The following is a 13,750-nucleotide window of genomic DNA, read 5'->3' on the forward strand; positions in this document are numbered from 1 at the left end:
GCTATGGATCAGTAGGCTAGTGATGCTCCCTTGCCCCTGGGCTAGTGTAGACCATTGCTAGCCTCTACCCACAAGCCATTACATTGATCATAGGCCTACTAAGAGAATACCAAGGGGAGTCTTGGTAAGGCTTTTATGAGGGAGGTTGATGGATTACGTCTTTCAAGCTACATGATTTGCATTAAAAATGTAATCTCTCTCACACAGTCATGTAATCCAGTCAATCTAACTCCATAACAAATTGCATTAGGCCTACGTAACTAGCAAGCTAGCAAACTAAGTCAATGTAGACAGCTAGCTAACTAGCTAGCGTCATTTCCACCATGCCCCTTCTCCTAAGAGAAAGGCGATTCGCCAAATTGAAAAGTGATTGACAACCGTTTCAGGCGAAATGAGTTTTTGATTGACAAGACGATTGTCAGTCTCTGATTGGCCAAATTAGAAATTGATTGACAGTTGACCCGCCCCCTGGAAGTCTCTGGGCCTGCAGAGATACACACTTGGAAAATTGAGGGGTCTTCTACAGGGCAATAAAGTGGGATCTCTGTATAAAAACGCCTAATGAGAAGCAGGGGGCTTGATACCACAAGGGAACATGCATAATGGGTGGGGGACAACATGTTTACATGTGTACAGTACTTGTTGTTGTTGGCAACCCCGCCCCAATAGCGGACCTAGGACTACAACTGGCTAAATTGGCTCTGATTGAGAGACCTGTGCCACTGATTGTTTGATTGATTTCCATCTGCCTCGTTAGTATGTGTACAGTATTTCTAGCCTACATGTACAGTAGCTCCCATCTTGTTCTTTGTCTGTTCCATTTGCTGTAGCTGTGCATAGTCCCTGGTGTTTCCGGTGCCATCTTGTAAGTCTGTAAGTTTATAAGCTCTGTCTTTTCTTCTTCACTTGTCGAGTGTATACCGTGGTTTTATTGTTAAGTCTTTGGTTTTGAGAAAACTGCTGAAACCTCAATGCACCTGTGACAGTTACATGCAGCCCTTGTGATTGCTTAAGTCAGTATGAAACCATCTATGGCTTCTCACATGGCAGGTAACTCAACAAGAGTTCAAGCCCAGGGGGGATGCAGAATAACAATGCTAATACATGTACAGTACATACTCAGGCATTGTGCTGTGACATGATTTTTTTAAACGTATTTATGTATTTATTTGTAGCTGTTACTGTTTCTTCATTTTGTTTACATCTCTTCATCTGACCAGCCTCTTGTCTGCTTACATCTCAATCAGTCCCACCTGTGTTCAATTCAGTCAATCAGTGAATCCATGCTCAGTCCAGAGTCCCACAACTCATTCCCATCACAGTATGTAGGCCTACTAATATGTTCATCCAGGATTGCTACAGTGTAAATAAGCTGCGACATTTATCATTTTTTACTTAGAGCTATCTGAAGCCAGCCATGCTCTCCTCATATTCACTGCACATTCTTGCTCAATAAATCTCTAATGTTCATGATTTAAAAAATGACATTTTCATGACATGGAAGATGTAGTGTGAAATGTATTGTGTGCCAGAAACAACCACAAACAACCTCAGATCACAACACCAGATTTAACTTTTCTCCATTTCCATGGTGGCCTGCTATACACTGTCGAACAGTGTCACAATATGGATTAGAGCAGGGGTTCCCAACCTTTCTTCCCCAGAGCCCCCCACTTACACCTGATGGAATTTGCCCCCCCCCCTCCCCCCAAATCGGTGTGAACGTCCAGTCTGTGTATGTTTGCGTGTGCAAATTACATCAGGCGTAAGTTAGGGTACAATTAAGTGCTTCGCCAATGTAGCAGGAATATTAATGTTGACACGATTCAGAGTCTGATTAATTTGTTGAATTTATATGATATTGTAGTGCCGTACATACAAGGCTTTTTGGCCCTTCATCAGATATAATCATGTATTTTGCTGTGTGACATGTCAATGACATTATTCTTTGACAAATATTTGTCTAGCTAATATTAGGGCCTCAAATTATCTGAGGTCTGGCGCACCAAACAGAACAATAACAAGACAAGACTGGCTCACTACTCACCAGACACCAGTCGTCTAACAGGGTTCTTATCACAAACATGTATCAGCAGGTATGTGTGTTCTGATTGGCTGTGTGACAAGCCGCTGTGTGCGTGTGCCTTGTTTTCTCTTCCACAGTTCAAGTTCTGCAGCCTGTTCAGCTATGAGGACTGGGGGAATCATCCCAAACTCCTGCTTCTGCCCGGAAAGGCCAAGCAGCAGGAACGCTGTCAGGGGATGAGCTTCACAGTGAGCCATCTATCAATACACACACACACACACACACACACACACTCACACACACACACACACACACACACACACACACACACACACACACAAACACTCACATAGACACCAACAGACACACACAAACACACACGCCAAAACACACACACACACACACACAGACAGACACACACACACACATGCACACACACACATAGACTGATACACACTCACACACACATGGACACACACAAACACACACATACTGTAGGAGCAGCAATCTTAGCTGGCAGCATTATCTCTGTCTCTCTCTCTGTCTGTCTCTTTCTCTCTCTCAATAAACAGTATAAAGGAGAGTTCCCTATGGTGACAAAGAAAGGGGCACCATCTTTTATCTTCCGTTGATTAAACCCACCCCCCTCATTTCTCTTCTATCTCAGTACATGCTCAGTTATGGGGTTGGCAAGGAGGTCTACAAACAGGTGAACACTAGACTTCTGTACAGACTTATTAAGGAAATTATCAATCAATCAATGATGTGCATGTGTGTGTATGTGTGTTTATTTGTGTGTGTGTGTGTGTTTGTTTGTGTCTGTGTGTGTGATTGAAACGTCTAGTATGTCCGTAGCACGTCTGTAACGTCTCTCTCCCTCTCTCTCTCTCTCTCTCTCTCTCCGTCTCACAGACATGCTCCTCCATCCTCATGGCTTCCTCTTCATGGCCGATGACATCATAGTGGGGATCTTGTTGGGGTTTGCGTCCCTGTCTGAGTAGCCAGTTCTTCACTGGCCTGCCGTCCTAACGGTCTCCTGGCTACATAGTTCTGAAGCTGTGCCCACAGACCATAACAAGCACATTTGCTGTATGGAAATATGGTATAAAGCCTGATTTACATTGAGCTGCTGTGTACAGGAAGTCACAGATTCAAAACACAACAAAATATGTACAGTAAGGGTTATGGTTCACCTCACGATAACAGAATCTATGTGAGAGACTGGGGGAAATTCTACTGATGTAACTGAAATAGTTGAAATTATGCATTTAAAGTAAATATACTTTATTTATACTGAATACATAAACCTGGTGATTATGCATTTCAAATAAATAGGTTTTATTACACTGACAAATATGCATCATGTAAAGTTTATTAGGTACATTTATGTTAAACCTACCTAAAGCAAATTCATGGAAATTTGTCATGCAATTAAATTACATAAATCTTAAAAGTTAGGCTTAAATATTTCTGTGAGTGCAGTGTACCAGTAGAGACCAGTGTATCTGGAGGAGCCCAGTGTACCAGTAGGAGACCAGGCCTAGGTCTGTGTGAGTTTCAGAAGAACATCTTCACTCTTCATAGTGTTTATAATCTGATAATCTGCATCCTCTGCTTGCAGTTTGAGGTCTCCTAGCTGAGCTCTGTGCAACACCGCCACTATGTGGTTGACTGCTATCATTGCATGTTGATGAAGGTCTTCGGGTGGCCAGTTAAATAGTGTTACAGAAACATGACAATAACTAGAATAGCGCTCAGAGAGCACATACCTCTGCCTGTGACGCATTTCGTCAGCATGTACAGTTCTTTTTTAGTTTAGCAGTTCTATATGGCCAACTTGAAAATGCATGTTGCAGATGAAATATTGATCACCTTGATGAAGCTGAATCTGTTGTAGTGTGAGACCAAGCTGATCAGGGTGCTGTTCTGGGTTTAAAATGACCCGCCATAGGAATTGAATGGGTAAAATGACCCGCTATAGGAAATGAATGGGTAAAACAATATTATGTTCATCCAGCAGATGGAAAACATCCCCATACACACCCACAGCCACAACTCACCTGGGTTCAAGGTCTAAAATGAGCCCCCTTTATTATAGTGTTCAAGGCCAAATTTGACTGATCTGTTTTAACTGCTCTTATATGAACACAAAACCCATAAATCCCCAAATGAATGTGAACCACCTGAAGCATTCAGGTCAATACCATTCTCTTAGTGTACACCACATGCTCCCCCACACGTCCATAGTGTGAAACCACTTGGATACTGAAAGTGTAGAGCCATTACCAGTCAATACAAAGTTATTCTAAGTGATCATCTTTATCCTATTAGTGAAACATATCCAGATGAAATAATTTATTTCAAAACAGCAATACACCCATCCACAAAACACAAAATCAGCGAATGTTTTGATTTGTATGAACATGATGTCAATATGTTGTGACACTTATCCAAAGATACTTACAATAATTGCATTTAAAGTAGTTGCCAGAACTCACAAGTGCATCACCTTTCTAAAACAAGTGACTCAGAGCATAATCTAGTACTAAAGGCAAAGTGAAGAATAGCAAACTAAAAATAGAATAGCTGCTTGGTACAGTAATACTCCTGGTAGTACTGTACCTCTTGAAGAGGTGTGTTTTGAGCCTGCAGCGAAAGATGGGCTGCGACTCTACTGTCCTGACGTCAGTGGGTAGTTCATTCCACCACTGTGGGGCCAGGATAGAGAAGAGCTGTGACCGCGTCATTTGACTACAGGGGCCTCGCAGTGACGGGGCAACCAGTCCTCCCGAGGTAGCAGAGTGTAGTGGTCAGGCGGGAGTGTAGGGTTTGATCATGGCCTGGAGGTAGGAGGGAGCTGTTCCTTTCATTGCCCAGCAGGCTAGTACAAGAGTTTTAAACTGGATGTAAGCTGCTCCCAGGCGGGAGATGAGAAGGGTCTGGATCAAGGTTATTATAGTTAACGAAAACTAACGAAAAAATGAAAACTAGGTGTGAGAATATATAAACTTTTAGTTTAAAAACGATTTTTTTTTTTTACTTTTTGACTGAAATAAAAAAATATATATTTAAAAAAAAACTTAAGTCGAGACACTACAAAATAGCATTTTTTCTTCCACTCATCAATTTTTTGTTTTTTCCTCATTCTTCTACTATAAGATGTATACTATCACTATATTAAAGGAGTAGTAAAGGGAAAATGCATGTACCGAGGTGCTCATCTAGGCCCTTGTCATCTCGCGTTTGGACTAGTGCAACTCCCTCCTTGCTGGGGCAGCCCTGCCTCGGCCATTAAACCCCTGGAACTTGTCCAGAAAGCTGCTGCTCGCCTGGTGTTCAACCACCCATGTTTTCCCACAAACTTCTCTTCTCTGTTCTCTACACTGGCTCCTTGTAGCAGCTTGCATCCAGACTCTGGGACTATCCTATAGGGCAATGAATTAAACAGCTCTCTCCTACCTCCAGGCCATAGTCAAACCCTACACTCCCTCCCAACCACTATGCTGTGTTACCTTGGGGTGAGTGGTTGCCTTCTCACTCCGAGGCTCCAGCGGTCGATGGACACGGTCACGGCTCTTAACTGTCCTGGCCCTGCAGTGATGTAATGAACTGCCCACTGACATCAGGACAGCAGAGTCGCTGCCCTTTTTTTTTCCGCAGGCTCAAAACTCACTTCTTCAAGAGATACAGTAGTACCACAATCCTCCCTCTTAGGCGCCTATTATATTTTTAGTTTGCTATTCTGCACTTTGCCTTCAGCACGAAACTATTCACTAGTCACTTGTTTTAGAAAGGAGATGCACTTGTGAGTTCTGGCAAGTAGTACATTGGCTTTTCCTACGTTAAATGATTTTTTTTTATAAAAGTGTCAGCTAAGTACAATGGACATTGATCTCTTCCTTCATCCTTAATAAACAGACAAACTCTCATTATCATCAAGTCATTTGACAAGAATTGAGAAGGTGCATCCAGGTTCAGGGCCGTCTGGGATATATGAGAGGACCTGTGCGAAATAGGCATTGCGAGCCCCCCCCAGAGATGGCTCTGTCTACCCCCCGAAACGCCCCCCCCCCCCCCCCCCTCGACACGCCTCTGTCTCCCCTCCGAAACGCCAGCCCCCCCCCCCGACACGATAACGGCACGACACGATAACGAAATCGATCATCGACCTTCGGCCTTAGGTGTTCTGATGCCAGGTGTACTTGTGGGCATCCTTGTGTTCGAACATGGTGTTTGTTTGTACAAACCGTGACTAGCACAGAAGTCCAACAACAAAGATAATAAATCTAGTAATTATATTCCGTAAACTGAGGCATGTTTAAATTATTTTATTGTGAGCTCACAAGGTATGTCTGATCTCCAGAGCAGGGATATCAGAGTACAAATGTGTGGTCAGAAAAGAATGAGTCTCATACTTCAGCCAAAATGACCTCATCTTAAGACCTCCTCCTTATCTCTCTGGGCTAGTGGAAAGGGCTCTCCCCCTCCCCCAACTTAACATTCTTGAAGCTCACAGACCTGCTTCCACACACCACAAAACACTGAATCTTCTTCCAGGAACACAAGGTAATATTTCCCCCACGCTGCCCAGGGACATTTACAACAGCTCTTTGTCCTGTAACATCTGGGCCCCGACGCCTGGTTTTAGATAGATTGAATCCAGCTTCATCAATGAAAATGAACTCATGACGCTGTGCAGCTGCGCCAAATACCACCAATAGGCCGTTCACACCTCTCATATTGAAATGAATGGAAAGCACAAGAACAAGAGCCCTGGATCAGGTCCAAATCCAGCCAGCTTGCTAATAACACCACCAGCTAACATTAGCTAGCCAACACCAGATATAAATCTAAGCAGGCAGATATGAATAGGCTACAGCAGGATCTAGACTAATCTAATGCCAGAAGGCCATAAACGCAAATGAAAACGGATCATGGATCCCTTTACCTGCCCCAAGTCCTCATTTTACCATACTTTGGAAAGTACCCTAACACACCCTATAGAACATCTCATCTATGGGCTGCAAGGATTGAGTCTGAGAGAAATAATGATAGGCAAAAAAACGTATTAAATAAATTTTAATCCATTGCTTTTATCTATACCAAGGTTGATTATGCTCTCCTAAAGCTATAATCAAGGTTTTGATGTTGAGGCCCAATTTAGGGACTCAAATAGGATTGAGTCCACCCAAGAAAAACATTTTACAAAACCAATAATTCCCTTTATTTGACAAACCAATCATAGCCTACATACAAGTTATTATACCAATATGAGGTCATTTTAAGATCAATCAAACATTCAGTTCCGAGTCCGGGTCGAGAACCAGGGCTACAGCCAACAGCAGGAGGAGGCGGACTGGACTGGGAAGGTGTTTGCATAGTTCTTGAACTGCTCCCTTCTTTTCTCCTCCAGATCCAGGTACCTAAGAAGACAGTTTCAGTTGCTGGTGATTTAGACTGTTGGCACTTATAGTTAGAATGAGGAGACCTTCAGGTTTTCAATAGCGCTGAAGATGGAGAGCAGACACATTCACACTTGGGAACCATCTAGTCTACGTATTGTCTGGCTGAAGTGGTCGTCAGTAGTCTTGTGTTCACACCTCTCATATTCAAATGAATGGAAAGAAGTAGCCCTGATCCAGGTCCAGGACTAAAGAACAAGAAGAGACTGCACCTTTTTATCTGTGGAAAACAAGGAGGAACATGGTCAGCACTGGACATTCAATATAAGACCTCACATAAATGAAGAGGTCACGCATAATGCATGTCAGAATAATAATGTCATAGTAATGTCAGAACTGGTCACTACCGTTACATATCCAGAAGAGGGCGGCAGGTAGCCTAATGTTGAAGCGACATTTTTCCGGTCTCAGGAGGCGGGCTCTAGACAGGATCTCAGTGTTTCGCGTCATTGTTCCCGGCCTTCACCGATTGGTTAAGAGTGTATATAAATTGTGTTTGTAATCTGTCTCTCTCTACCTTTCGGACTCTTCAATGTCGAACACTGATTTTTATTTTAAATCCATCTGAAGAAAACAAGAGACAAGCGCTTTATTCTTTTTGAGTAACAAACGTTTTCATCACAACCTACTCACTAGCCTTTCACTGGAAAGGCTGCGACAATCTTCAATTCGGTAAGTTGTAAGTTATTTTTTATTTTGAAAAATTAGAGCCCAACAGTTTGGGGCTTCGGTTCAGGAAGTGATTTTTGCCTACATTTATTTGTTCTTTAAAATCCTTGGATTTTAATCCTGGAGCCAATCCAACCAGGGGGTCACTGGAGGAAAACAGGGGAGGGTCGTGCGTTTAGTCCAAGGGAGTTTTTTTTAAATTTGATTCCAGGGGAGGGTTACTGTTTTGTTTTAGTCCAAGGGAGGGTTAGGCTATAGGCCTATGTCTACACATTTGAATCGATCAAAACAGAATCGTTTATTCATCTTTTCGGAATTCAGCAAGCTGTTTTGTATGACCATGCTGAGAGGGAAGCGCGTGAAGCGAACATACCGACATGCGGTCTGTTTTCAGTGCATTTCGCTGTTGCTGGTCGGAGCTGCGCGCTTTCGCTTCTTTTATTCGCTGGTGATATTAAATGGGGAGCATTGTTATGGGACTGTTGTGTTAGAACCCCCCACTAGAGTTACGTTGTAATGGTACGTCCCACACACAGTAGACTATTGCCGCGTTCCAGATAGGATTTTGAGCTCGTAAATTACGACTTCAAGTCACGACTGACGACTTCATAGCGTTCCAGTCAAACTGTCTGAATGCGTGGCATTCTGGATAAATGTAAACAAGCCGATATGGTAAAAGCTTGAGATTTCGCACATTGTCAGAGCTGACAAGCTAAACATTGTATGCCTAATTTCGCTATGCTAAGAAATTGTACGTTACATTTTATTTATTGACATCATCGACTTTTCGCCGTTTGCTGATCACAGCACTACCTGTGCGACTTATTTGACTCGAAAACGGAAGGCGTTATTTTCTTCGACCTTATTAAAATGATTATTGTCGAATTGGTGGATATATTTCCGTCAGGGGGAGGTTCACGCATTTTTATTCCCGAGTTAAAGTGCTCTAGTAAATTTGGAATGGTCCCTTATTTGATTCTGCGACGCGCTGTGGCTTCTACCATACGGACTTGTGGTCACGATAGATCAGATAGTTGGTTGGCCTGTGTTCCACAATTTAAACTCTTCAATCAGTATCCCTGCACACCGTGTCATAGAAATTGTAGTTTCACCACCTCACCACCTCCCTCAACCTTTCACATAGCTGTGCTAATCTAATTTATGACAGGATGACCTCTCCAGGAGGTTGACTCACCTAGACGTCTGCTCCAGAATAACCATCATTTGTCCCATTGTCCCTGCCAGATTTACCGCCTTTTCTCATGTCACGTGTCTGTATTCTCGACCACTGTTGATGATGTCCGCCATTTCTTATGACGTGTACAAATGGGTTAGCCAATCACATCCCTGGAAGCGTCATACCTGTGTATTGCTTGAATATAAGGCGGCGCAAGACAAGCCTACTCCACTTGTCAGAGCGGCTAGTCGAGCTGCGTTGCGCGGGTTGTTTGAACGGCTTGGAACTGCTTGCCTGTTTAGCGATTGTTGGGGGGGAGGGTTTGTAGGTTGGGTGTCCTTGAGGCATGTCCTCTCGGGTGGCGGGGGGTAGTTCGGGGAAGAGGGGTAGATCGTCGGAGGGTAGGGGCCTGGGAAGTGGAGGTCCGCCCGAGGTGAAACTGCTTAGACGAGAGTTGGTGGATGGGGACGGGTGGCGGCTGATTATCAGGTTCAAGGATGGATCGGGTGGGTCCATGAACCCGTTCAAGGTGTCCAAGGATCTCACCCAAAAAATCAGTTCGATCCTGCATGCCAGGTCTTTGTCCGATGGCAATCTGTTGGTTTTCTGTAAAACGGAGGCCCAGAGGAAGAAAGGATTGGCGATGTCAACGCTGCTCGGGAGACAGGTGGAGTGCATGGTTCCGGGTAATGTATCTGGCCGTGGGTTGCAGGGGGTGATATATGGGGTGGATGTGGAGGTAACTGACGACGAGATCATGCAGTATCTCAAGGGGGCGGAGGTTGTAGGGGTTTGGAGGTTTGGGACTGTGCGTGGGGGGGTAAGGCAGGCTAGCACGGCCGTGTTGGTCTCCTTTGCGGAGGAGGCTTTACCGGAGCGGGTTAGCCTGGGGTTTTTGTCCTATTTGGTCAAGCCCTACCAGCGCCCTCCCTTGCGCTGTTATAAGTGTCAGAGGTATGGTCATGTTGGTGCGGTCTGTAGATCGTGTCAGGGATGGACCCATCTTTGCATGTGTAAACTGTAGAATAATTAGGCATTACAATCAGGTGAAGAAATATGAACACATGCTCATTTCTCAGATTTCCAGAATCTATTCTGCTGCTCTCACTCAAAATAAACCATCTCTCCAGTCTTGAAAGTTTCCCTCCCTCCCTTCCTCCCTCCATACAGTCAGTCCCTACATCTCACCCACTTTTTCTCCCTCCCTCCATCCTTCCTTCCTCCCGTCTCTCCCTCCCTCACCTGTTTGTTCTTATGAAACCACCCCCTCTCTCCCCCAGGTATGTGAACTGTGCCGGTACTGAGGAAGAGCAGAACCTGCTAGCGTTTCAGTACCGTGGAGGGATCCTGTATCGCTGCTGTCGGCTGCTGGCTGTCGGGAGGAGCTGCTGGTCTGGTACGGACAGGAGTACAGATACAAGAGCATCTCCTTCAACTACGTCTGGGAAGAAAAGAGCACCGCTAGAGGTATCTGTCCTCAACTCTTCTTCCCTCTGTCTTCTCCATCTCTCTCTCATCCACCTCTTTCCTTAAAGCTGAAAGAACAAGAGGTCTGCTGGTCATAATAATAACCGCTGTCCAAGTAGCTCTCCTCTACCGTCCTTCCTCTCCTCTGTCTTTTTCCCATGGCGCCAGCCAGCAGGCAAGACATGGGCATACAGCGTGAAATTCAGGACACTCATAGATGCAACGATACACTGCCCTACAAAGGCAAAAGACCTTAACTCGCCAGAGTGCAGAACTGAGAAAAATGACTTTAAAGTTTTTTTGTTGTCCAGCCAAATCTATTGTAGTTAGGATATTGAAAATTTGGCAATTATTTGTTTTTCTATGAAGTAAGTTATCTACATAAAAATATTTAGTTCAAACTTGACCTTTGACCCTTATTTGGAAGTTACTGTACTCTGTCTTTGCATTGCCTGTAAATAATACGGAGTCATGCCAAGGCAAAAGGCAGTAACTTCCATTTGATCAATCAATTGGTTTATGGTCACTATACAAAATCAGTATATGATAATAATGATACCATCTGCATACAATCTACCGATCATGGCACAATTAGGCTTGATGTAATATATAATATAATGTAAATGAGTATGAATTAATGTGTATTTGAAGGCATTACAAACTCGCACATCATTAGGCCCTATTTATTACATTATGATTATGACAGGGGTGCCCACACTGTCATGGAGATCTACTCACTGGATGAATTATAATTATATATATAATTATTTAACCTACAGGTGGTTAAATACCTTGTGTAAACCATTCCAGATAATGGCTGTGACCACAGCATTATGAAGATCGAAAGAAAAAAACAGATATCAATTCATAGCGAACGTGATTGGATGTTGTTTTTTTACATCACAAACGTCAACATCCGTTCGGTCAACAAACACGCTCTTGCATGTGGAGGATAACTTTTTGCAAACAATGTTAGACAATGTTGAATACAAGGGTTACAACCAACGCAAGGATAGTGGACTCAGACTCGCGTTTTGTATTGAATTGGATTAATGTCAGTAGGATAACCTGTCAGCATGTCAAGAAAGAATAATGGATTTAACGTTTTGAATGCAGCGTACTCAAAACAGCTGTGGATATAATTTGTCGGCGTTTGCAATAGATTTGATCAGGTTAAAGAAAAGGTAGGCAATGTTTATCTTTATAGGCCTAATTGTGAATCATTAGTGCTAAACATGCATATTGCGTGCGTGTGTATGATTAGGCTAGGAGTTGTGTCTCACTCGCGCCTGTCCTAGAAAGTGTCTCACACTGTTGGGCTATCACAGTCCGCCAAGTTTGTTTCGCTGTCGAGCTGTCAAAGGCTGACAGGAAAAAAAAATAATTAATTGCTTATGATTTACGATAACTTATAGCTGGCAAGCATTGCTTCTTTCCAATGCGTTGTTTGCATTGTTCTGATCGCATATGGGAGCAGTGTTGATTCTCAAGTTATAACAAGGTGTGTGTCAGAAATGCTTCGGTGACAGATATTATACAAATATTGAACCGTAACTTCAGTGCAGTAAACAGTAGGCTAACTCCACGTTGATGCACAGCAAAACAAAGGCAGAGCCTACCGTATCTCAAATCGAACGTTGAAGAGAGCCGAGAAGCCATGGCAAAGAACCGTAACTGAAGTTACGTTCTTCTGCCTTGGCTTCTGTAGCGCTTTTGGAAGTTAAGGTAAAGTCAACCCACTATTTTCTCGAAAAAACAACACAATTGACTCAAGATACTTGCCCACATGATAAAGTATATGCTTAATGTCCCAAAAATGACAAAAACAAATTTTCGACAAAAATTAAGTTACGGTCTTCTGGCTTTGTAGGGCAGTACAGAGGGCACTATGTCATGAACTCCAATGGTGCCTGTGCAAATCACTGTTGTGAGGCACGCAAATTGCCAATATTAGTCAGGCACACTTGCTCAGAAGAAAATGGAATGCTGTTAGTTGCCATGGAACATGGTAGCTTGACTTATCTTTAGGAGTGCTAGCTTACTCTAGCTCTCTAAGGTAGCTATTGCCGTGGGCTTCCATGTATTCATGCTTGTTTTCTCTCCTTTCTCCTCTTTTCTTTTTCTCAGTCCTCTCTCTCCTCTGTCGCTCTCCTTCACTCGAGCTCAGCCAGAGGAACCTCTTGCATATCTTTCTCTCTCCTGTCCTCAATCTGAAGTTGTGGTGTCGTCGTGTTTCGCCCCCCACTAGTTACATACGTATAAACACTCTATACAGTATTTGCACTTGAAATACAGGTGTGAGAATCCTTTTTAATGTTTGTCTCTTTCTCTTTCACTCTCCCAGGAGTGATGTCAGACTTGTCCCAGACTCAGGTGTTCTCCTGCTCTGTGTGCCCATTCACCTACACCTCCCAGATCTACCTCAACAAGCACCTCAAGAGGAGCCATGACAACCTCTACGTCTCTCTCTCTCGTCTCTCGAGCAGACAGATCAGACCAGAGATTCTCTCCTCCTCCTCCTCCTCTCAATCACTCCCTATCACCATCTCCAACACCCCCCTCACCCCAGCTACTGCCCAGAGACAGAGAGACACAGACAAGCCAAGACCGTACCACTGTGAACAGTGTGGGAAGAACTTCACTAAGTCAGGAAATTTAAAGAGACACCAACGTGTTCATACAGGAGAGAAGCCATACCACTGTGACCAGTGTGGGAAGAACTTCACTACGTCAAGAGATTTAAAGACACACCAGCGTGTTCATACAGGAGAAAAGCCATACCACTGTGACCAGTGTGGAAAGAACTTCACTGCGTCAGGATATTTAAAGACACACCAGCGTGTTCATACAGGAGAGAAGCCATACCAATGTGACCAATGTGGGAAGAACTTCACTATGTCAGGAGATTTAAAGAAACACCAGCGTGTTCATACAGGAGAAAAGCCATAC

This window comes from Borostomias antarcticus, assembly GCF_949987555.1.
Source record: "Borostomias antarcticus genome assembly, chromosome: 1".
In the NCBI taxonomy this organism is placed as follows: Eukaryota; Metazoa; Chordata; class Actinopteri; order Stomiiformes; family Stomiidae; genus Borostomias; species Borostomias antarcticus.